The following is a 23714-nucleotide window of genomic DNA, read 5'->3' as shown; positions in this document are numbered from 1 at the left end:
TATACCTAAGTTCCTGTTGTAATAAAGGGTTTGTATGTTAGTATGTAATTCGAGTTATGTAGGTAAAGACGAGAGTCCACTGGCATGCGGCACTGTCCAACTTTGGTATAACGAGTTTCTTAATATTTAGGAAAGCGCGTGAAATTGAGGGTCTCGGCTGTCATTTTGTATAATTATATCTTGAGGTAGCTAGAAGCCAGAAAGTCTGACAACAGATCTTACCTTCTGCCTCATCTTCCGACCCTTTTCCCAACTATGTTGGGGTCGGCTTTCAATCTAACTGGATGCAACTGAGTACCAGTGTTTTAGAAGGAGCGACTGGCTATCTGACCTCCTAAACCCAGTTACTCTTGACTGGTTGTCAGACTTACCAGCTTCTGACTATGCGTAACGATTGCCATAGATGTTCAAATGACAGCCGGGAGCTACCAACCACTCTTGATAATTAAAACACTGGTAGGTACTCCGCTGCCCAACATATTTTTGGGAAAAGTTAGGAAGAAGCTGATGATTTTTACAAAGTAAGATTGTAATGTAGGAAATATGTAATGTAAATATTTTTGCTGGATGTAGGCCGAGTGACGATAGTAGGTCACGCGGAGTTAAAAGCTGACTATGTGGTGAAATATTTTTGCTGTGATTTTTTTAATTTTGGTGAGGTGTGAATTTAGTTGGTGTTATTTAAAAGTGTTAGTTTGAAAATAACTATTCACATTTGGGTTGATGGCGGGTGAGCAATACTCGTGGGAATTACGGCTCGTACCGCGATAAAATACAAATAGCCTATGTTACTCGGGAAAAGTGTAACTTTATTACAGTGACAGAATTTTTCAAATGAGTTCAGTAGTTTTGGAGTGTTTGGGTACAAACAAACAACAATTTTTTTCCTCTTAACATCCCTACTAATATTATAAATGCGAAAGTAACTCTGTCTATCTGTCTGTCTGTTACGCTTTCACGTCTATGCCACTGAATTCATTTTAATAAAATTTGGTACAGAGATAGAGTTGACCTTAAGAAAGAACATAGGATAGTTTTTATCCGGGACTTTTGAAGAATTCTCTTAGAAACGCGATATTACCGAACTCTACGCGGGCGCAGCCGCGGGTGGAAGTTAATATTAGTATAAACGAATTATATCGTATAAAATGTGGATTAAATCAGTTGAGTTTATAATTCACTTCTGTCCTATATGAAACTGTACTTTTAATGAGATTTTAGTATGTATCTGTAGCGATAATATTATAACAACATTTTGCAATCAACTCTGTGTTTGCAGTACGGAGTAATTAAGATGTATATGTCGGCGCGGCCCACAGCGCGGCCCAATATTGCTGGCTGGTTCCTTGTTTGTGGTCGTCGTGGTGACGTGAGGTGCCAACGTCAATTGAAATAATCTTAAATGGAATCTCGAAGAGAAACCAAGTTCAGGCTATGTGATCTTGGAAATGTATCCGATTTATTGTAACCAATGTGATTATTGAAGTACTGAACGATAATAGACGATGTGAACGACTACTGTGGTATTATTTCATATCCTGACAAGATGCAAGTGTATCAAAAGATTCTAACCACTTCTGGTGCTCCGACATCAGAAGTGGGATGGATGACCTTGCCCACTGATTGCTGCCTTGTTCGCATATTGGCTTCCTGGTGTTGATGCTGCGCTAAAAGACGAATACTCGTACTGCAGATGCAGTCGCTAATGAGAACACGTTATAAGATATCGATATGGTTACGGAACTCTGAACGCAAATACTACTGATGGAGTGCAGCATTGAATGAAGTGTGTGACGACCGAAGCGGATTGATTTAGAAAAGATTGTTCATGGAATCGTGATGCAATACGGAATATCATGTTGAAAGAAATTGCGAGAAGGAAACTGACAACCGCCGTTCCTTTGTTTGTTAAAATTAAGTGATCGAATTCTGAAGGCACTGATTACAGTCCTCCAGGTGGAACCGCCTGAGTTCAATGATATGAACTGTCCACACGCATTACGAAGTTTATTTGTTGCGAGAGCGTTCTGACCAAGTATTCGTTATGGACGGTGTTGAGAGCTTTTGAGAGCAAGATTAATGGTGAAAATGAAGTGAAGATGTTCGGCGTAGCAAGCGAGATGATATTCCTCTGGTTTACAAGTTTCTTGAGATTGTGTGTAAAAGGAACATTACACCTGGAATGTATTACGTCGTAGAACAGGCTAATTCTAAGGTTGGAGGAAGAAACACTGCGATATGCCTTTGATAATACTAACAGGAATCAATCCTAAAATGATACCCTAATCTTAACAATTGTTGCAAGAATTTGAATGATTTGTTCCGTTGAAGGAATGAGTTTTGTGGCATTGAGTGCTCGAAGAGCTAAAAGAATAGCATCGCACATCGATGTTTCATAAATTGCATTGTTGGAGAAACGAAATAGTGGATATTTTCACAGTTTCAACAGAAAATAACAGGACATGGTTACCATGGTTACTAAAACAAGATTGGTTGCTATGGTGACAATATCAGAGTTGTTATCATTATGTTGTGATAAAATTAACCGATTTCCGATTTCTTTTCCATGTCATAATCCCGTGAGCCTCTCCTGCTTCGAGGGGAAGGAGTCTCTGCTAGTTGCTGTGGTGTCCGCAAGCGCGACGCCACCGGGCTACTGAGCGCTGGTTCCAAGCGTGAACAAACACGTGATGCGATGTCTCTTACGTACAGAGATACTGAGAGAAACACGAATGATAAACCTGGTGAGATCAATCCAATTTTGTTTTACGTCTTTTATAAAGTCGTACGTCCGTAACGTTGATAATTGTCGACTATCTCGTTGGCTTAGTAGTGATGTCTAAGGACTCGGGTTTGATCCCCGGCTGCGTCGTCATATTGCTTGATGGATCTTGCATGGTGGACGTTGCATCCTTGATGCACCTCATTCATTGCTTTCAATGACTTCCAATTCGTACACGGTAGTTTTGCCGCAGGCAGGACATTGTATGTAGTGTCTCACTGTTCAGGTGATACTATTACCCTATACAATAACGACAGTGTTGTTGCAAGACTATAGCTAGCCTCGTTGGTCTAGCTGTCACGAGCACGGCTGCTCAGCACGAGGTCTCGGGTTCGATTCCCGGGTCAGGCCGAAATTGCTTTGTGTAATCTTGAGGAGATTAGCCAACATGAGAACAGTCGCCGTAGCCGATAATCGGCTAGGAGGACATCTTAGCTAGTAAATAGGAATAATATCAATCACATGTTGGCTTTCTTATTGCATAGCCGTGGTAATTAATTACCTACCTTGGAAAATAGCTTCAACAGGTAACAGCTTCAAAATAGCATGCTGTTGTTATTTATCGCTTACATTTTGCTTATCTGACTTACTTTGACTTAGAGTCCTATGTCTCCTAGATAGGGCAGAGGGCATCCACAGTGCTCCGCCATCGCGTTCGGTCTTGAGCTTTGCGCTTTATTTCGCTCCACGTTCTGCCTATAGTCGCCGCCTCTGCAATGATCGACCGCCGCCAGGATTGTTTAGGGCGGCCACGTTTCCGCTTCCCTTGGGGATTCCAGTCTAGGGCTTGCCTCGGGATGTGATCGGGGTCCCTTCGGAGCGTGTGGCCGATCCAGTTCCACTTGCGTCGTTTGATCTGCTGGTCGATCGGTGTCTCTCCGCAGCGTTCCCACAGTTCTATGTTGGAGATTTTCTCGGGCCAGTATATACCGAGAATACGACGAAGGCAGCGATTGACGAAGACCTGGAGCTTACGCTTAAGCTTTTGCTTATCTACTTGCTCTATTTACTTACATTCAGTTGCTCAGCTTTACATTGTGCGTCAGACTTTACATTTGTTGGTAGACTGTACCTAATCTACTCGAATAACCATTTAGTAATTTCATCGTGTTCAGATGGACCTACGATGGATACGGGTTGGTTCGGAATAAACCCATGTAAAGCCTGTGTGATGGCATAAGGGTCGCCGGGAACAGACCCGAGTAAAATCTGTGGTACAATTGGTGTCATGCCACTGTAGTTGTGATCGTGTACTCTACAAGTTCTACAAGGCCGGAATAGGCTGTTGGCACTGTCAAGGGACACACCGACGGTGAAAATCCTGAGTAGAAGGTTTGATGTGAATTAAACGACAGCCGTAGTTGTGACGGTTCCTGTAATTAACGTGTTGAAAGTCTGACTACCAAAAAGAGCAGAAGCCACAAAGTCTGATAACTAGTCTTGCCGAAGTGTGACTGGTTGCCTAGGTAATTGTGTTGAGAAATCGCTCCCTATAAGGCACGTATGCCCAGCTACATTCGGTTAGAATGGAAGTCAATCCAAACTTATTGAGAGAAGGCTAGGACTGGGCTGGATCTAGTTAGTTAAGTTAAGCTCTCATCTCTAACAATAAGGGATGGTAAGTCTGCCGTCTAATGTTTGGTTACCGATGCGCATGTTTGTCTTATCACTACAGATGTTGATGGCCGAGGCTGAAGGAGAGAAGGTGATCAACTACGTACGCTAACGCCGTGTGAGCTGATGGCTCGCAGCTGCGGTTGCTGACACGCGCTGTTGCAAGCCAGGATACCGTGCGATTCTGCGGTGGTAAAGGCGAACCAACAGTGAACTGTCAATTCGACACTTTACGAGTTTTCCCTATGCTAGTTAATCAGGTGATCTGTTTTGTTGTTAATGTATTATGAACGTCGCGTTAAAACATGAAGCAGTAGTGTATTTAAAAACATTGCATTTGACGTATATCGATTGAATTAGCAGACTATTGAGATTCAGTTGTACGTTTGCTAAACGAAGTTTCGACGTGCTATTTGAACTTGATTATTTATCAGATACAGTTGAAGATAATGATACCGATAGTGAGCATTTAGTTTTAGCAGTTGAATTGTTGATAGTTACTGTATCGAATTCGCTAAGCTGTAACGAGTGAAGTCTATCCCTGATGAATTGTCTGATGAACATCAGATAGGGAGTATGTTGTAATTAGACCACTATTGGTTGTTTGATAAAATCAGATCTAAGCTTGCTTTGATCAATGAACTAAGTTATTGAGTAAAAAAAAAAAGAAGAATTAATGGAAGTAGTCTAGTCCTACTACACTTGGTATCATTCTACGTTGTAGCCGTAGCTCATGCAGTAACAGTCTGTAAAGAGTCTCGGTACTTTCTTGGCTCTCCCACATTACTTAGATTCGTTGGGAATGTGTAAAAATGGTTACTGGTTAAGTGACCAAAATCGTGTCGCTGGTTAAGTGGCTACGATAATAAAAAAAGAGATTAAAAAAAAGTATCCCCTGGTTAAGGGAAGCCCCTGGTTAAGGGAAGCCTCCAGTTAGGAGAAGTCTCTGGTTAAGAGAAACCCCTGGTTAAGGGAAGCCCCTGGTTAAGGGAAGCCTCTGGTTAAGAGATGCCCCTGGTTAAGGGAAGCCTCTGGTTAAGAGAAGCCTCTGGTTAAGAGATGCCCCTGGTTAAGGGAAGCCTCTGGTTAAGAGAAGCCTCTGTTTAGAGAAGCCCCTGGTTTAAGGGAAGCCCCTGTTTAAGGGAAGCCTCTGGTAAAGAGAAGTCCCTAGTGAAAGGAACCCTGGTTAAGGGAACCTGGTTGAGGGAACCCCCTATTTATGAAATGTCCCTGGTTAAGGGAGCATCCTAGTCTTAACAAATGTTTAATAAAGTTTCACAATAGCTGAGCTTAATGATGTGGTCAGGTGTGGCCGAACGAAAAGATGTTCCTTGGTATTATTTCTGTTACAGTGCTACTTACACGAGGACGTGTAAAGCGCAGGATGGCCGTGTCGGCGCGGCCCACAGCGCGGCCCAATATTGCTGGCTGGTTCCTTGTTTGTGGTCGTCGTGGTGACGTGAGGTGCCAACGTCAATTGAAATAATCTTAAATGGAATCTCGAAGAGAAACCAAGTTCAGGCTATGTGATCTTGGAAATGTATCCGATTTATTGTAACCAATGTGATTATTGAAGTACTGAACGATAATAGACGATGTGAACGACTACTGTGGTATTATTTCATATCCTGACAAGATGCAAGTGTATCAAAAGATTCTAACCACTTCTGGTGCTCCGACATATATATGTATGGAAAAGTAATAAATAATTTTATATTAATATAAGGGTAATAAGGGTACCTTCAAACGGCTTTGGAAGTCTCGTATCGTATTATTTGTAATCAACAAACACATAAATATGAAGACAGTTTTTCTATATAAATATGTATTTAATGACATTACGCTGTTGAGGTAGGAGTTTTTTTGGCTTGTTGCTACGGGTATTTATAGTACTGGTTTTGGTTGTTGCTCAATAATATATTTTTTTAGACTAGTCGACACTTGTGATTTTTGGCAGTCGATGATTATCGAATAAAAGTGTTCAATACTTTTTGTTACTTCAAGAATTTGAATTCGGTGTATTTGTGAACTACCTCTAAAATACTATTGCAACTATTTATTACTAACCCCACAAAAGCGTTATCAAACCAATTTAATTCAACATTATTCAGCAAATCTTAGCTAAAATTCATCACGAGGCCGTTCAACATAAAGAAAATACAATTACAATTTCATACCATTTCTAAAACAATTAGTCATTTCAAGTTGACGTCTTTGGACGAAAATACCCCCACACTGCCAACTAAATAGTCGGCCGACAGTTGACCCGATCGTTTGCAAAAATAAATTATAAAAAAAAACTTTATTCCAATCAAAGTCTTCAGTCTGTCTGATACCTGCTGAATACCTGATCTGTGTAATGTGGGTACTACCTATCATCTTCATACTTTTTAGGGTTCCGTACCCAAAGGGTAAAACGGGACCCCATTGTTTTCGCTCCTTCGTCCGTCCATCCGTTCGTCCGTCCATCCGTCCGTCCGTCCATCCGTCCGTCCGTCCATCCGTCCGTCCGTCCATCCGTCTGTCCGTCTGTCACCAGGCTGTATCTCATGAACCGTGATAGTTAGAGAGCTGAAATTTTCACAGATGATGTATTATTGTTGCCGCTATAACAACAAATACCTACTGAAAACTAGAATTAAATAAATATTTTGGGGGGCTCCCATACAACAACCGTGATTTTTTTGTCCGTTTTATAAATTGGTACGGAACCCTTCGTGCGCGAGTCCGACTCGCATTTGGCCGGTTTTTTTATGAACGCAAACAAACTATCGGCCGACTAAAAGTTGGCAGTGTGCTCGTACTCTAAGCCTCCGGCTTTCAGTAACGTAATTCAGAATTTCAAGGTCAGAAAGACATAATCAGTCTGAAACTCCAAAACGTGGTTACTGTAATTTCGAAAGCTTAACATACTTGAGAATTGTGAAATAATTTAATTTGCATTCATGACTATGGTCTTATGAGCTAAGTTTTGATGGCTGTGGAGTACTGACAATTGATTTTTGAAATTAAGTGATTTGAACATTAAAATGGAAGTCAAGGTTTGATATAATTGGGAATAGATTAGCCGTTACAAATGTGTGTTTCGGACAGCACGCTAAATTATAGGTCCCGGCTGTCATTGAACATCCTTGGCAGTCGTTACATTACAGGTAGTCAGAAGCCAGTATGTCTGACACCAATCTAACCAAGGCGTATTGATTGGGTTGCCCTGGTAACTGGGTCAGATAGGCAGTCGCTCCTTGTAAAGCACTGGTACTCAGCTGCATCGGGTTAGACTGGAAGCCGACCCCAACATAGCTGGGAAAAGGCTCTTGAGATGATGATTCGCTATTATAAATGTAGGAGGTCAAGTTTTTTTCGATTCCAATAAAATGACGTAATTAATTTTATGATTAAAATAGATTTTGTCGTATTTTTAAAGTTGCACTTGAAGGTGTAGTATCAGAAATGAAAAATTATATAAATCTTGAAAGCCTAAGACCAAGTTTGCCCGAAGTGTTCCGAAAATATCCGAAGGGACCGAGGCGAAGAGGAAGTTATTTACATCATTCTGTTTCAAATAAAGTTACAAAAATATAGATACTGCCTTCAAGTATATATTTTCTCCTACAATATTTTACGTAAAACTAACAGGTTCAAGTTCGTCCAAGGTCATACTGACATGTGGCACAAACTATAAGCTTTTATGGCGACATAAATATTAACAATTTTATCATGGGAGTGTCGTGGCACCGTTATGGGGGAAAAGCACGTGATGGTGTGGGCTCTATAACTTAGGTATAGTTAGTTGTGAAACTAGTTGGTTAGTGTTTTTCAACTACCTTTCCAACTAAAATTCTTTCTAAGGAGCCAGCTGCGTAGATCATAATAAAGCGCACAAGCATTTGCGCAGACACAGGTGCACTCACTATTCCTTCACTCTCAACCCGATGAGACTGCAATCTGACACAACTGAAGAGAGATGAGGGGTAGGACCTACATTTGCGTGCACTCCGATGCATAGCTCTATCAATCATCAACTTTCAGATCCCAGACAGACTGAAAATTTCGTAAAGCGAGTTTCGCCCAATCCGGGAATCGAGCTTCCGTCGCGCCATGCCAACGAGGCAATTACTACAATTTACACATCCAGCTTAAAAAAAAGCAAAAAACAATGCACTATTGTTTTAAAAAACAACAGTTCTTTATTCAGATGGTATTGGTAACCGTTCAATTATCCGTCATCGATCACTGTCGCTCCCGTATTATTCATCACTTACTGGAACATGCCACTTCGAGTGCTGCCTACCCACTCACGTAGGGCAGTCGCTATTTTTATCATTGAGTAGGTGGATACTGCTGGGTTACTCGAATTATGAGGGACGTCAACGAACGATAATAGTAATTCATTGACTGGACCTCGCAAAATTGTATCGAAGTTGTTTGAGCAGTTTTCGGGATTAACACTTGGAAATTTACATCATCTGTAAGTATATCTTTCTAACAGTCAGTTTCTTCATCAAAAGTTAAAGCCAAAGTAAAAGCCAAAGTAATGTCTAAAGTAAAAGTAACGGTCAAATTCAATTTTTCTATTAGTTTTGCTGTCACTTTAGCATTGAAAAAACGAATTTGACCGTTACTTTTACTTTAGACATTACTTTAACTTTAACTTTTGATGAAGAAACTGGCCGTAAGAAGCTATATTTTTTACACCAATGACTGTGTTTCGGATAGCACGTTAAACTATAGTCCCGGCCGTCATTGAGCATCCTTGACACTCTTAACGGGTTATGTCAAACTGTTTAAAATTAACCTTTTATCTATATTGATAAATTTATAGCAAGTCGAATTTCTTTGTTTGCTTGAACGCGCTAATCTCAAGACTTCAACTGAACCAAAATGTCTTTAGTATTACATTCCATTAGACCATTTATTCGGATGGTAGAGTAGTACCCACAGGACTCAGGCCGAAGCTAATCGTTCATACATGTAATTTAATGTCTAAATCCATTTCTATCTGTACATGCGTTCCTATTACCAGCTAATTAGCAGCCAACGAGGCTTTTCATTCAACAAATTGAAGTTCAAACGACAGCTTTGAAAGGCCAAACAATAGTTACAATTGTTAAACTCAAACCCACTGTGTTGCCAGCATCAATCAACGTCATTTAATACTATTTTGACAGTGGCAACACTGGTCTGTTCGTTTTGTCACGAAAGGTCACTGAACTTTGGTTAAGTCATGCAAGTTAATAGTTTGCGGTGGTTAAAATAGTTTAGTCTATAAGTGGTAATATTATAAACATGAAAAGTTTGTTCGAACGCGCTAAGCCAAAATCAAAAATAGTTTTAGTATTTTACATCCTCTTTAATGGGGAGGCTTATCCATGTGTGGTATAGTCTCCTTGAGATGCAAGGCAAACCACTGGCAGAAGCTTGTACTTATTACATATTATTCGTAGATCTTTTATTTCGTCCCTATTATTTTACGACTGACTCATACTTATTGGTTAGTAGTGGAGAAACCGAAATAAAATTAGGTTTAATTCTTAACTCAACCAGTCTTTTGCACTTTAACTTTGTAAATATTTTTGTTACTCACCAAAATAATATTATGATCTGCTACTGAGTTCCGAAATCTGCTTCATCAGCGTCATATTTTATCTGAAACAAAGATATCCTCATATTTACAACTGTTTTACACACACACACACACACACACACACACACACACACACATGTTCTTATGTATGTATGGTTTCATCTATGTTCTGAGGGATTTTATCCCCGAATTAAATAGATAAAAAGTAAACTGTTATGTTATTCTGATATATAAGCTATATTATTGTCAAGTTTCATCAAAATGCTTTCAGTCATTTATGCGTGAAAGACTAACGCATATAGAAAGAAAAATTCGCGTTTAAAATATTAATTAGGATCTGGACAATTAAAACCTTACTTATTTTACTTACAAATTCTAGATAATACAAGAATCTTATCTAACAACATAGGGGCTAGCTCATAATTCCCTTAACCCTACAAAAAGGCAATTTCAAAGGACCAAAACAACTTGTAAGAGACCACAATTACAAGCAGATTAGGGTCAAGTCCACGGAGGAAGGTATTATAGCGGAGATGCCATAAGCACGGTAGGTCAGGCGCTTTCTAGTAGGTCAAGCAACGTACTGTAGGCGTGATCAGTTACTAGAACTAATGCGACCTCCGGGTTCCTTGTGTTCAAAACCAATCTGTCAGAGATTGATCTTGATTGATTGGTGATTTTATTTTTAAAATAAATGATGGGTTCCAAAGAGCCTGGCATGTAAGGGCGGAGCTAGTAACGTTCCTCCATTTTGGCGCGCTATTTTCTTAGGAGATTTTGCGTTATGACATCTCCGCTATTAATTTTGTTCTCCATGGTCAAGTCAGATTATAACGCTTTTGCACAAAAAGGCGTACAATACAGACTAAAACGGCTGAAGGCTGTTAAAAATTTAACAATAGATAGTGGTTGCCTTTGTCGCAGTCACACAAAGCGAAAATTGTGAATGTTGTACAGATCTAGTGTTCTAGATAGGGCAGTGAGAATTGTTTTGGGATGTTTTATTTCGGGGAATTGGTTTTGATAATGTGATATAAGATTATAAAGACGTTTTTTTTTGTCAGTATCATAAATGCTCCGAAACTAGTAGACCGATTTAAAAATTATTTCACTGTTGGGAAGTTACATTATCTGCGAGTGACATTTATTCGGGTATGGAAAGAAGTTACCCCGCGACGTATATGAAACCGCGGGGAAACCGCTTGTAGGCTATATTTTATCAGAATATAGGAAGAAGTTACACTGGAACGCGTCTTTCTTAAAACGCATGGTGATTATCAGGCCTCGCACAAAATAGGATATTTTGCCTACATAGACAAAAATCTCACATTAATTCACACAACAACACAGCCACATCTAGTACTATAAAAAAATAAATATCTTCACTGTAAAACTGTGGGGCTGTTTCATTTTAGTAGTCATTGTAATTTCGCGTCGACACGGCAGCGGGCCCGGATTCCGCCAACTTTAGCTTTGACCGACATTTTGATGGTTTCCTGCTAAATTATATCTTTTATTTCTATTTATTACTGGCTTCAGTTCGTATTGCAATATTTCGTGAAGAAAATTTTTGGTTCTTTTCGTCTGCGGGCAATTAATTTCTTGTTTTAATAAGTTCTGCGCTTGGTAGCAATTAGAGAAGGGATTATGGACTGAGGGAATCATGGTTTCATAAAATGCCTTTGGCCAAGTTCGTTCATTATAAATTGATGGTTAATGGGCTCATGATTTTTTTATTTTTTTTAAGTATTAAACCGAAATCATGATTTTTATTATTTACAGGAATTTCATAAGGTACTGTATCTCTTGTCCATATTAAATCACTGCCTCACTATTTGAATATTTATTAAAAGTTTGTCTTAACCGTAAAACCACCCTCAAGATTTTGAAATATAAAACTATACTAAAATAAACGCTATCTAAAAATACATTTTAGTACTAAAATAACTTCAGAAACGTGTTCCCCTTACCTCTAAACTCCGGCTTACAAGATATAAGCTTCGGAAAGTGTAGCTACAAGCAGAATATATTTACAACACATTTTCATTGATATACATATATTTATATACATTTTGCTCGCATGTTGCATGATCTACGTATAAGGCTTCATATTACAGGAAGGTATTTTGTAATGTCGTACTTTTGATTAATGCTCAATCCTTCACCGTGTGAGAGGCCTGTGCCCAGCAGTGGGACGATAAAAAAGGCTGTAACAGTAACAGTTCCTATTGTAAATACTATTCCCCGTGATTCCACTCACGTCTCATGTATATCTGTTTGTCTGTAAGTCCATTAAACAACTAAATAGACTAGACCTTATAAAGGATCATAGGCGAAATTGTAATCCGGGGCGGGAAGAAGTTTCCTCTGGACGGTTGGAACCACGGAATAGTACTGGTATCAATGTATTGTCTTCAACATGTAAGTTAAGATTGAATACTTACTATTTATTTAAAGCTATAGCTTAACAGTTTCTGCCCATTTTTCACCTGAAATCAAAACACACCTGTATACTATAAACCTTGAAATTCCCTCACACAAACCGCCTAAATACGTTCAAAGTAAAACTCAAAAGAAAACCGCCAAGAAACTGCTGTTACCTTAATCTGTGTTTACCCCAGAACAAGCTAGTCTTAAGCCCCGGTTCGGTTTCCTCATTTAATGGGGCGTTAGAGTACGTAATCCCAGCTTACAGTAATAACTGCTAACTGATATAAATTGAGTCGAGGATTTTCAGTTGAAACTCAGTTTAATTTATATTGTGCTAGCTTCTGACAGTGGTTTTACCTGATTACTGAGGAATCTTCTTCCTGGCTGTGGTAAAAATAGCCTATATATTATTGTGATTTATAATCTATATAACTACACATTTCTATTAAAATTAATTCGGTAATTTCTGCGTGAAATATGAATAAATATCCATACATACATACAAACATGTTTTATAGTATTTAGTGGGATTGTTGAGGACGTGAGAAGTATAAGGGATGAGAGAGATCAAGTCAATTCGAATATCAATATTAAGAAATGGATTAAGGGATATTTTTAATATCGTGTTTCCATTTTCATCATCAGCCTTTTTTACTGACCTATTGCGGGGCACAGACCACTTCTCATACAGAGAAGGACCGAACATTAATCACCATGCTTACTCAGGGTACGGTGATTTCAGACTTGAAATCTTGAAAAGAGGCATAACAACGAATTTCCAAAATAAAGATACGCTCTTCACACTGATTATAGTCACCTCATAAAATCCCCAAAAGCATATTGACATTTATCACTTTCCTGATATTTTACATAAATGAATAATCCCCATTTTGTTAGGCACCTAAAAGGCATCTTAATTCAATATAAAATGCTTTTAATTTTGGTCATTTTGAAGCGTGCTAAGTGTTTTGGGTATCATTATCGGTAATGTGTTATTCAAAGGCCGTTTACGGTACCGGTCTGGTTTTAGAGTTCCGTACGTTGAAATGAAAAACGGAAGCATAAATGTCATTGTTTTTAAGAATTCGGACCGCTTTATTTTCCGTCTGAAAAGACCAAGTTTTAGGGACATGAAGTGGTAGTTAGTAAGCCCATACAAATTCTTGGAAATAGGAAATTTGGTATTTCGCTTTCATAGTTAAACGACTAAAACAAAGACACAAAAGGCATGGAAAGATATTGACATATATTGAAGACGGTTACAATCTCTTGGGATGCAGGTGAAACCGACCTATCAAACAAAGTGATTTATCCTAAGCTGTAAACTAAATAATACGGGCCTTACTACAAAAACTTTAAACCCTGTTTTACACTTGTCTAATAAAATTTTGGCTGCAAAATGAACCATATGTCAACGTCATAATTTGACATTTTTTTAGACAAGGCATAAACTGACGTTTAAAAGTTTTTGTGGTAAGACGGTACATGTTTTGTCAAAAAGATTTTCTCACAAACCTGCAGATCCCTCTACCTACACCCGAGTGCAATTCACAATTTCTCTTTTTCGCCTCATTCTATATAACGGCTCTTTCCTTTATGGGAGGGATTTATTTAATCACATGTCAACCCCAAGGAAAATGGCTTCTGTTTCATTTGCACAGCCATAATTATACCTCTGATTATTACAAGTATCTTGTGTATTGAGAATTCTGATAGCCCCGTTGGGATTTCGTACCGCGAAAAAATTATTTGTTTTGTGGCTAAATAGGGTTGATACGTGCCATTTACGATATACCTGATGTGAAAATGTCTAGCTGTAGCTGTTTCTCTTCGGGCAAATTGAACAGCTTAGTAGTCATCATCTCCCGATGCTTTTCCCAACTATGTTGGGGTCGGCTTCGGCAAAAGTCGTGGTGGCCTAGTGGGTAAAGGACCAACCTCTCAAGTATGAGGGCGCGGGTTCGATCCCAGGTCAGGCAAGTACCAATGCAACTTTTCTAAGTTTGTATGTACTTTCTAAGTATATCTTAGACACCAATGACTGTGTTTCGGATGGCACGTTAAACTGTAGGTCCCGGCTGTCATTGAACATTGTTGGCAGTCGTTACGGGTAGTCAAAAACCAGTAAGTCTGACACCAGTCTAACCAAGGGGTATCGGGTTGCCCGGGTAACTGGGTTGAGGAGGTCAGATAGGCAGTCGCTTCTTATAAAGCACTGGTACTCAGCTGAATCCGGTTAGACTGGAAGCCGACCCCAACATAGTTTGGGAAAAAGGCTCGGAGGATGATGATGATGATGTTGGGGTCGGCTTCCAGTCTCACCCGATGCAGCTGAGTACTACTGCCTTACAAGGAGCGACTACCTCTCCAACCTCCTCAACCCAGTTACCCAGGCAACCCAATACCCCTAGATAATACTGGTTACTCAATACTCAATTCTTTATTAGCATATATGTTATACAGGTGGTCAGCTAATAGCTATGTAGTGTACAATAACAATAAAATAAATCCCCCATTATCTACACTTACATTTAATACTCAGTCCCAGGCATGCTAAGAAAAATCTAGTCCAAATACCTTCATTCACAAAGATAGATAGCCTACCTTCATTACTATAGTTTTTTTGCCATAAGAAGAGTTCCCTGTCACTTCATTTTACATTAAATTTATGAATTGTAAAATGACTTCAAATGATTATAATTTGAATAATAATAATATATATAATGAATTGTCAAATGATTATGAATATCGATTAAATTTCGTTAGGTCACATCACTACATTTGTCAAACAAGAACTGTCAAGGAACTCTTCTTACGGCAAAAAAACTATACTAAGACAGAAACTAGACCGAATTTAGTACAGAAAAATCGCCAACGATTTCACACATCCAAATCCCGGATAAACCTGTCGTATGGCCGGGTAACCTACGACCTTCATCCTTACTTATCTGGGATAAATAATGGGTAGGTCCGGATGGAGTTTGTTCACCTATGCATAAATAGAACCCATATGAATTATTGCGTTTATAGCCGTCAAACTATCCCGAATAGGTTTAGTGTGACATGGATGTTGAAAATATAGATGGTGCAGTATCGGCTCTGATATTTTTAATTTTATGAACATCTGGAAATAGGGTATTTAGATGATGTCAGTGTCAGTTAACGAATCGATAGGGTTTTTAAATTAGAATTTAATAGTGTGTGTAAAGACCATGCTAATTTGACTTCTGATTCTAACCGTCTTACCACAAAAACTTTTTAACGTCAGTTTAAGACTTGTCTAAAAAAATGTCAAATTACGACGTTGACATAAGGTTCATTTTGGAGACACATTTTTTTTAGACAAGTGTAAAACAGTTGTTAAAGTTTTTGTAGTAAGGCCATAAGTGTTTATAAATAAATTCGTGATATTATGTATGTTACAATTACACTTATGTTAAAACTAGCTAAATTAGACAAGAACACTCTCAATTATTAATCGTCATTAAACTAACTTTTTATTTCGGAGATACAGAAACCGCATACCGACATATAGGGCCATACGTGCGTTTAACTTATAACACCCCTTTCAATTTCTACAAGGATAATAAAACTTTTCTAGCTACAACTACATCTGTGGCTCATCCTAAGATCGTCAGAGTTAAGGCCATTACCATTAATTTAATTATCTTGACCCATGAAGCAAGACTAAGTAGAGATGATAATATATTTGGAAAGCCCCTGATAACTGGTGCTGATAACATAGATAGGGATCAAACGGGTTTAATGACTGTGGGTAATAACTTGAATAATGAAGATTAAGACTAATTTTTACCGACAAAAGAAAGGATACCTTTTTTTTAACACGCCTACAAATATTAGCTTCACTTGTAACTAATGTAACTATGTATGTTAGAAAAACTTGGACTTTTAATTTTTATTCATATTTCTCCTTTCAAGAGTACCAGCAAGTTATTTGAGCTCACAAATCGGTATGAAGATGAGTGGTAATACCCACATAACAACGATCAGGTATTTAGCTGATATCAGACCGATTAAAACCTTTGATTAAATTCTTAACTTTCTTAAAAAAAGGCAACCATCAGGTCAACTGTCGGCCTACTGTTTAGTTTGCAGTGTGTGGATACTCAAAGTACTCAATGTCCGGATTCAAGATAATCTTAACTAATATTATCTGTCTGTATGTTTGACAGGCTTTCATGCCAATACAAATAGGTACACATATAGTTTAGAGCCTGAGATACATGATATTCTGGGCCCACAGGATGGTTTACAACTGTTTGGAGAAAGTGATTCTCAACCTCATCATCATCACCCTTCAGCCATTGTACCAGTTCTATTTTACGTTGGCCTGAAATGTCTTCTTCTTTCATACTTTTCTCTAACGTCATCTCACAAGTAACATTCTTTCCAACTACATCGTCTTTTCCTCAAACCATTCATCGTTCCGTGTCTTTTACTTCCATACTTTTTATCTTCCATCATCTCAAAAGAGCTTCCAGTCTAATCGTCTTTCACACAATCCATCCATCGCTTCTTTGGTCTTCTGAACCTATAAATACAAAATGACTTTCCCCCACAAATCCAGTACTAATTCCCTAAAATCCAGGCAACAGGTAACGAACTAAACGGTAGGTCATTAAATATAACCAGTCGATTTCGTAAACGCCTTGCAATCCGTTCACCACGCTAGTAATAGTTTAACGAATGGTATTAACTAACGGGAAACGAATGGTAGTTAATTGGAACTATGAATGTTTTAGTACCAATTTGGTTTAGAGTACTCGTACGTTGCATAAACAGTCGGCCGAGAGTTGACCCAATGGATGGCTTATTTTTTTAAAAGAAAGTATTGATTCCGGTCAAAGTGTTCAGTCGGTCTGATGCCGGCTAAATACCTGATCTTTGTAATGTGCGTACTACCATTCATCTTCATACTGATTTATGAGCCCAAACAATTTATAGGTAGACATTAGATACATTTCTATATATCACTTATATAATAAAGTGGAAACATTTTTTGTTTGTTTCTTTGTAGCCTAAAGGCTCCTAAACTACTGAGCCGATTTTACAAATTGTTTCACTGTTGAAAAGCTTCTCTCTTCCTGAGTAACGTAGGTTATATTCTATTCCAGTACGGGCAGTAGTCCTCACGGGACGCGCGTGAAACCGCGGGAAAACGACTACTTTTTATATCTTTGTGAAAAAAATACATAACCTAAAATGTGACCAGAGGAAAAAAATCAGCAATTCTAAAATAGCAATAAAAATACAACAAAAAAGCCTTTTCGTGTTACCAATTCATTCTTTTCCTGTAAAAACAAAGTGTCCAAAAAGCCCAGACGCCTCAGAGGTCACAATAAATCACGGGACCAACCCGGGATTCGAACCCGCAATAAATATTTCAACTGACAATTACTTGGGTGAGTGTACTTAAGTACCTATCTAGCATTTAAAGTGTATTGATGAGTTAAACCAACTTTAATGAAAGCGGCTGTGGTTTTGGATTCAGGTAATTCGCGAGAGTTTCCTAGTACTTTGAAAATAGTGAACTGGATTTGGGAGGTTTTATTTGAGCTAAATTGCTTGTGGCCAGTTGAATGATCGTAAAGTTATGCCCATTTTCACCAACAATCTCTTAATCTAAGTGCCACTTAGAATAAGGGCTCTCCCAATTTTGACATAAATAACTATGGATAAAGGATACCTAAACTTTGGTGAAAACGAAATTCTTATTAAATGTTCCGTAAATGCTCTTAGGGGATCCCTTAATTTAGGTATTTGTTGGTGAAAATGGGCATAAGACGTTGGGTGGTCGGTCGGCTCGTAGATGGGTGACCATCTTGTCATGACGAGTTCCTCTACATATGTTTCGGAATAGTAGGTTCTTTTGATCATTCTTCCATTTTGAAAACCTTATTACTATGCAATGTTAAAATTTTAATAAAACTTAGTTGATAGTTCTCTTAATAATTTTTAATTCTTACTACCAATATTAAAAAACCCACGACTGAGCTAAGCTCAGCGTAGATTATTCGGGCATAAAATAAAACATACAATAAAGGACAATGGGCACAAATATATGGGACCTGGTATACCCCACCAATAGGAATGTCATATATATCTTTGGATAGGCCTTTTTATGTAGGACAAGATTTACTATAACAGCTTTGCTGAAATGTTTGTCCGTTCTGAGATATAGATCAAAAACTGTGCTAAAGTTAGAACTAAGTAATCTATTGATACCTCAAGTTTTTAAAGGAAAATCTAAGTACTAATAACTTTAAGTCTTGTAAGTACTACTGTGCCCGTTAGGATCCATAATTGTTACTATTATGTAGCATTTCAACCTTTTATTGTACCAACTGGATGTTGGGCGTAGTGAGAAACCGCACCAATAGGAAAGTCATAAATATCATTGGATAGGTCTTTTTAACTGGAACAACATTTACTATGACAGCTTTGTTCTATTGTTTGTCCGTTCTGAGATATAGATTACAAACAATCTTAAAACTGATGCTAATCAATACTGTAATCTGATTTTCTTTCATACAAGACTTACACTTAGTAGTTCTTAGATTTTCCTTTAAAAACTTGAGTTATCAATAGATTACTTAGTTCTAACTTTTGCACAGTTTTTGATCTATATCTCAGAACGGACAAACATTTCAGCAAAGCTGTCATAGTAAATATTGTTCTACATAAAAAGGCCTATCCAATGATATATATGACATTGCTATTGGTGGGGTATACCAATCTGCCCATTGTCCTTTATTAAGCCTTACCCAATATCCCAGAAAAGGTTTTTTTAGCGTCATTATCTTCGACCATTAAACCAACTGGAGGCACCATGAACACATGACATCAGCCTAAAATAATGTACGTTTGACCCACTTAGACTAAAAATAGCTTTATATTGCCGAAAAAACAATGATCATATTGACAGTACAATTGTCCAATTTTGACCTTATTGAAACTGATTGTCTCTACGAAAACTAGTAAGGAGGGTCGCACGTGTCCTATGCTAACTACTGTCCCTACCGGGATAGAATATAGCCTGTGTTACTCAGGATGAGTGCCGCTTTCCAACCGAGAAACAATTTTTCAAATTGGTTCAATAGTTTTTAGGGTGCAAACAAATATTCAAAAACTGTTTCCGCTTTATTATATAAGTATACATAAATGAACAGTGATCTCGTGGATTAGTAGAGGTCAAGGCAGTGCCGTATCCAGTTGGTGCAATGTTCTACGGTCGTTACGGACCCCCAATTACACTTTAGTTTTATGCTTTCCTTACGATATTACACATGTTATTTCTTGCTCACAATTTGTTGAATGGACCGAAGTAAATACAAATATACGATTGGTTGGGGTTTTATTTGTATCATTGTTATTTATTACATGAAAAATGATTATTATTTATTGATTATTTCTTTTCAGTTCATAAAAATAAGCCTTATTGTGGAAGTCGGTTAAAAAGAAATCTTGTATTTCATAGGAAGGGACTATATCCATCATCTGCCTAGCCTTTTTTACAAAACATTGACTATAACTACCCAGTTCGAAAAAAATGTACACCCAAAGCAACCAAGTGGTGGTCACCCACCCAATGATTGACCTCAGCAAGTGTTGCTTAACCTCGAACAAAAAAACTAGTCTAACTGACACTAATCTAAATCTTTTACCCCGAATGCAAAACAAATGCCACTATTATATCTTCTAAACAGTAAAATAAAAATCCCCAATTTGCAAGAGTAATTTTAAAGATTAAAAAGCGATCCAAAAGGTCTATTACAAAACATTATTTGTTCGACCAAATACCGGGTGAATGTCACACGCTAGATTTATTTAAAGACTTTCAAAGCAGTTTCGGATATTTATGGGCCAATGACTTTTTACTTCTCATAGTTTTTTTACAGTACTGGGAATTCTAGTTTTCGAGCTGGCTAGAGCTTTTGTTAAAAAGCGAGTGTTTTTTTTCTGGTAGTAGTTGTTTAAGAAAGACTTGATAATGAATGGGAAGAGACTATTTTAAGTGATTTTTGGGGTTTTAAATGAAATATAGAAAGAAGAAAAAGCATTTATTCAGAAACAGATCTCTCTTAAATTCTTAAATTATGAGTCTACCAAATATTTATGGCGTGTAAAATAAATAACACAACTCCAATTGGTGGGAATAATCGAAGGATCGAGAGGTGTGGAGACAGAATGGGGAGGCTTTTGCCCAGCAGTGGGACAGATAGGGCTAAGGAAAAAAAAATAACTTGTAGTAAAGCAATGGGCGTTACAGCAGGTGATACAAAAATACAGGAAATTATTTTGTAAAAGCTAAAATATGTAGCCTCTTATCTACCACTAGTGGATTAACATAATAACGGCCGGTTCACACATGTCTCCGTTTTACTGTTCCGTTTTATCGTGTACGTTTTTTTTTTCGTCGATGGCGTATGTAGTTGTATACAGAATACTGTGCCATGTGTGAAGTCACTCATACAACTACATACACCATCGACGAAAAAAAACGTACACCATAAAACGGAACAGTAAAACGGAGACATGTGTGAACCGGCCGTTACTTCTACCTAAGGATTGCTAACTGTTTCAGACTCATATGAAACTGTAAAAGGATAGATTGCTTAGATACTGGATAATTATATACCACTTAGAAGCGAGAAAAAAATATTGCAAAAGAATCGCTACATGGGAACCAAAAGCCAATTAAAATATTATGTAAAATAATCGATGTTAAAATAATTGACTTCTCCAAGTAGAGCCCAAATTAAGACGACAATGACTTTCAATGTGTTTGAACAAAACAGAATTTCTGTTTTTGTCTCAAAACCATCTCAAGCCCAGATAACAGAACTTCCGTTGTCGGTAAATGGCCAAAGTTAAATTAACCGCGAAATAATTTGATGGCTTAAAAGGCCTGTCCAAAACTCTGCGGTAACTGTTACAATTTTGTCTATGGCAAGTTAGACAACTGTTTAGATTTTGTTTGAAAATTATTGACACAATAAAAAATGGAAGACTAAAAAAAACAAAAATTCAAGGTTCATTTCAAATTTTTCCTACTAAGATTAAAAATGCGTGTAAAGATATATGTCAGTATGTATGTTAGTTAATTTTCCACGCAAATACTATTGGATGGATTTTTATGAAACGATGTACGATTATTTTTTTGAAGAGGCAACCCATAGGCCTTTGGCCCAACTTTCTAGTGGAGACCACGGACTAGCAAGCGCAGCGTAGGACGTCCACCAACGAGGTGGACAGACGACCTTATAAAGGTCGCCGGAAGACGCTGGATGCAGGTCGCCTCCAACAGGTATCTGTGAAGATCAAAGGGGGAGGCCTATGTTCAGCAGTGGACGTCCTATGGCTGAGATGATGAAGATAATGATGATGAACCCATAGGCAACCCCTTACCTTATAATCGGGTTTATCCTACTTTTCTGTAGATTTCATACATAAAGCAGTTTTTAAAAGCCTGTTCTAGAATCACGAACTCATGTCTAAAAATACAGTTCTACATACGTAATACTACATAGTAATACACAAAATACCAAGAAAGGTAAATATTTAAAATTCACATACAATTAGGTATTTAGTTCAAAGGGCTGGCTATTCTTTGTAATGTCACAGTCTAAGGCAGAATGGATCAAAACGTAGAACGTTTTGCCAGTCTAACAAAGTGGGGTGAATATATTCTTTTGATGTGTTGTATACTCGACTTTTGTGTTTTAACGATGTGAAAAAGATATTGTTATCTTTAGTTCTGTTTTGCTGTTGTTGCAAAGAAAATAACGCTATCTTTTATATTGCTTTTATTTTGCTAAAGGTGCTTTGTATGTCGTGGGCGCACGTGTATTTACATGATCACTTTTTTTGTAGTATATTTATTTATTTTGTTAGTCGTAAGTTAGTATAATATACGGGTTTAAACTATAGGCTGGATTGGATGCGGCAAACTAAAAATTGCCTGAATCTGATTATTCACTGTACATTTTGAAAAATTACCACATCCACATTGAGAACCGTGCCCTTTTCTTATGTCACAATATTATTTCTTTATTTAAAATAATGAAAATACATCGTTTAAAAAGCTAAAAAACACTCTAATCATGTATTATCATCATAACTCCGAGCGTATGCTTTCACCCTAATCTTAGACCGGAAAGTGGGTTAAATTTAGATACCAAGATTTTCTTACATACATAGTTACAAGTGAAGCTAATATAGGTGTGTTAAAAATCTAAGTCATAATCACATTAGCAATTTAAAAACTATCAAGTTTCTCCCTCATTCCATAAAAAAACACTATCTTAACAAGGAATACGGAAAACCGAATACCAGTAACGAGGTCCAAGGGTTCTCAAGGCGGTGAAGCCACAAAGGTTGTGTTCCAAGGAGTATCATATGCCTTCATCTGACACCGTTCCTCAGATTACTGACTGCGGTCAACCTTGACGGGTCTCCTACTTATGTAACTCTATGTATTTATAGTTAAGTTGTAGGATGTTAATGAATGAATCTAATATAGAGATAATTCCGACAATTATCTCTTTGTTAGATTTGGTTGATAATCATGTCATCATGATCTGTCTAGCCTTTTCCTAATTGTTGGGGTCGGCTTCCAGTCTAACCAGATGCAGCTGAGTACTAGTGTTTTATATGAAGCGACTGCATATCTGACCTCCTCAAGTCATCCGGGCAACCCAATAGGTACCTCTTGATAAGACTGGTCGTCAGACTTCCTGGTTTCTGACTGCCAAAGATGTTCAAAGTCAGTCGGGACAGTACATACAGTTTAACGTGGCCTCAAGAATATTCATTCATTGGTGTCTGAAACTTATTTCGGTTTTAAAACAACACTTTATAATTTTATACCTATATACGGGACCACTAAGTTTAGGGTGAAGTGTAATTTATCATAACCTATACTTCTAAAACAAACTACACACATATCATTTTAATCTCCCAACCGAGATTAAAAGGTCTGGATATGAACGGACATGGCAGACACGCCAAAGCTTTGCACAAACATCATTTGTGACAAAATTCCGTGTGCATTTAGACATATGCAGCGACATTTACATACACATGTGTTGGTGTTGGGCAACTTTATGTGTCATGTCTGACACAAAGACGGGGAAAATGGACAGCGTCGATTCGGTTTTGTTTTTTTTTTTTTGTACTTGACGGGTGTGTGATTTTTTGTGTTGTTTTAGGAGGAAAATGTATTGGGATGATGCGGTAAAAGTGGATAAAACGAATTTTAGAATTAGGTAGGCATGTGTTTTT

At 37.8% G+C, this 23714-nt stretch overlaps 1 protein-coding gene across 1 annotated transcript in view; it reads right to left on the bottom strand.

Annotated features, from left to right (window-relative positions):
- LOC124635563 overlaps positions 1-23714 on the bottom strand; it is a 180430-nt gene that overhangs the window by 17438 nt on the left and 139278 nt on the right. The window contains exon 3 of the mRNA XM_047171484.1: positions 9981-10042. The gene's annotated coding sequence lies outside the window, so the exon portion shown is untranslated. The remainder of the gene's footprint in view (positions 1-9980; positions 10043-23714) is intronic.

The sequence above is a fragment of the Helicoverpa zea genome, chromosome 13 (genome assembly GCF_022581195.2).
Source record: "Helicoverpa zea isolate HzStark_Cry1AcR chromosome 13, ilHelZeax1.1, whole genome shotgun sequence".
In the NCBI taxonomy this organism is placed as follows: domain Eukaryota; kingdom Metazoa; phylum Arthropoda; class Insecta; order Lepidoptera; family Noctuidae; genus Helicoverpa; species Helicoverpa zea.
This window is presented reverse-complemented; position numbering and strand designations above follow the sequence as displayed.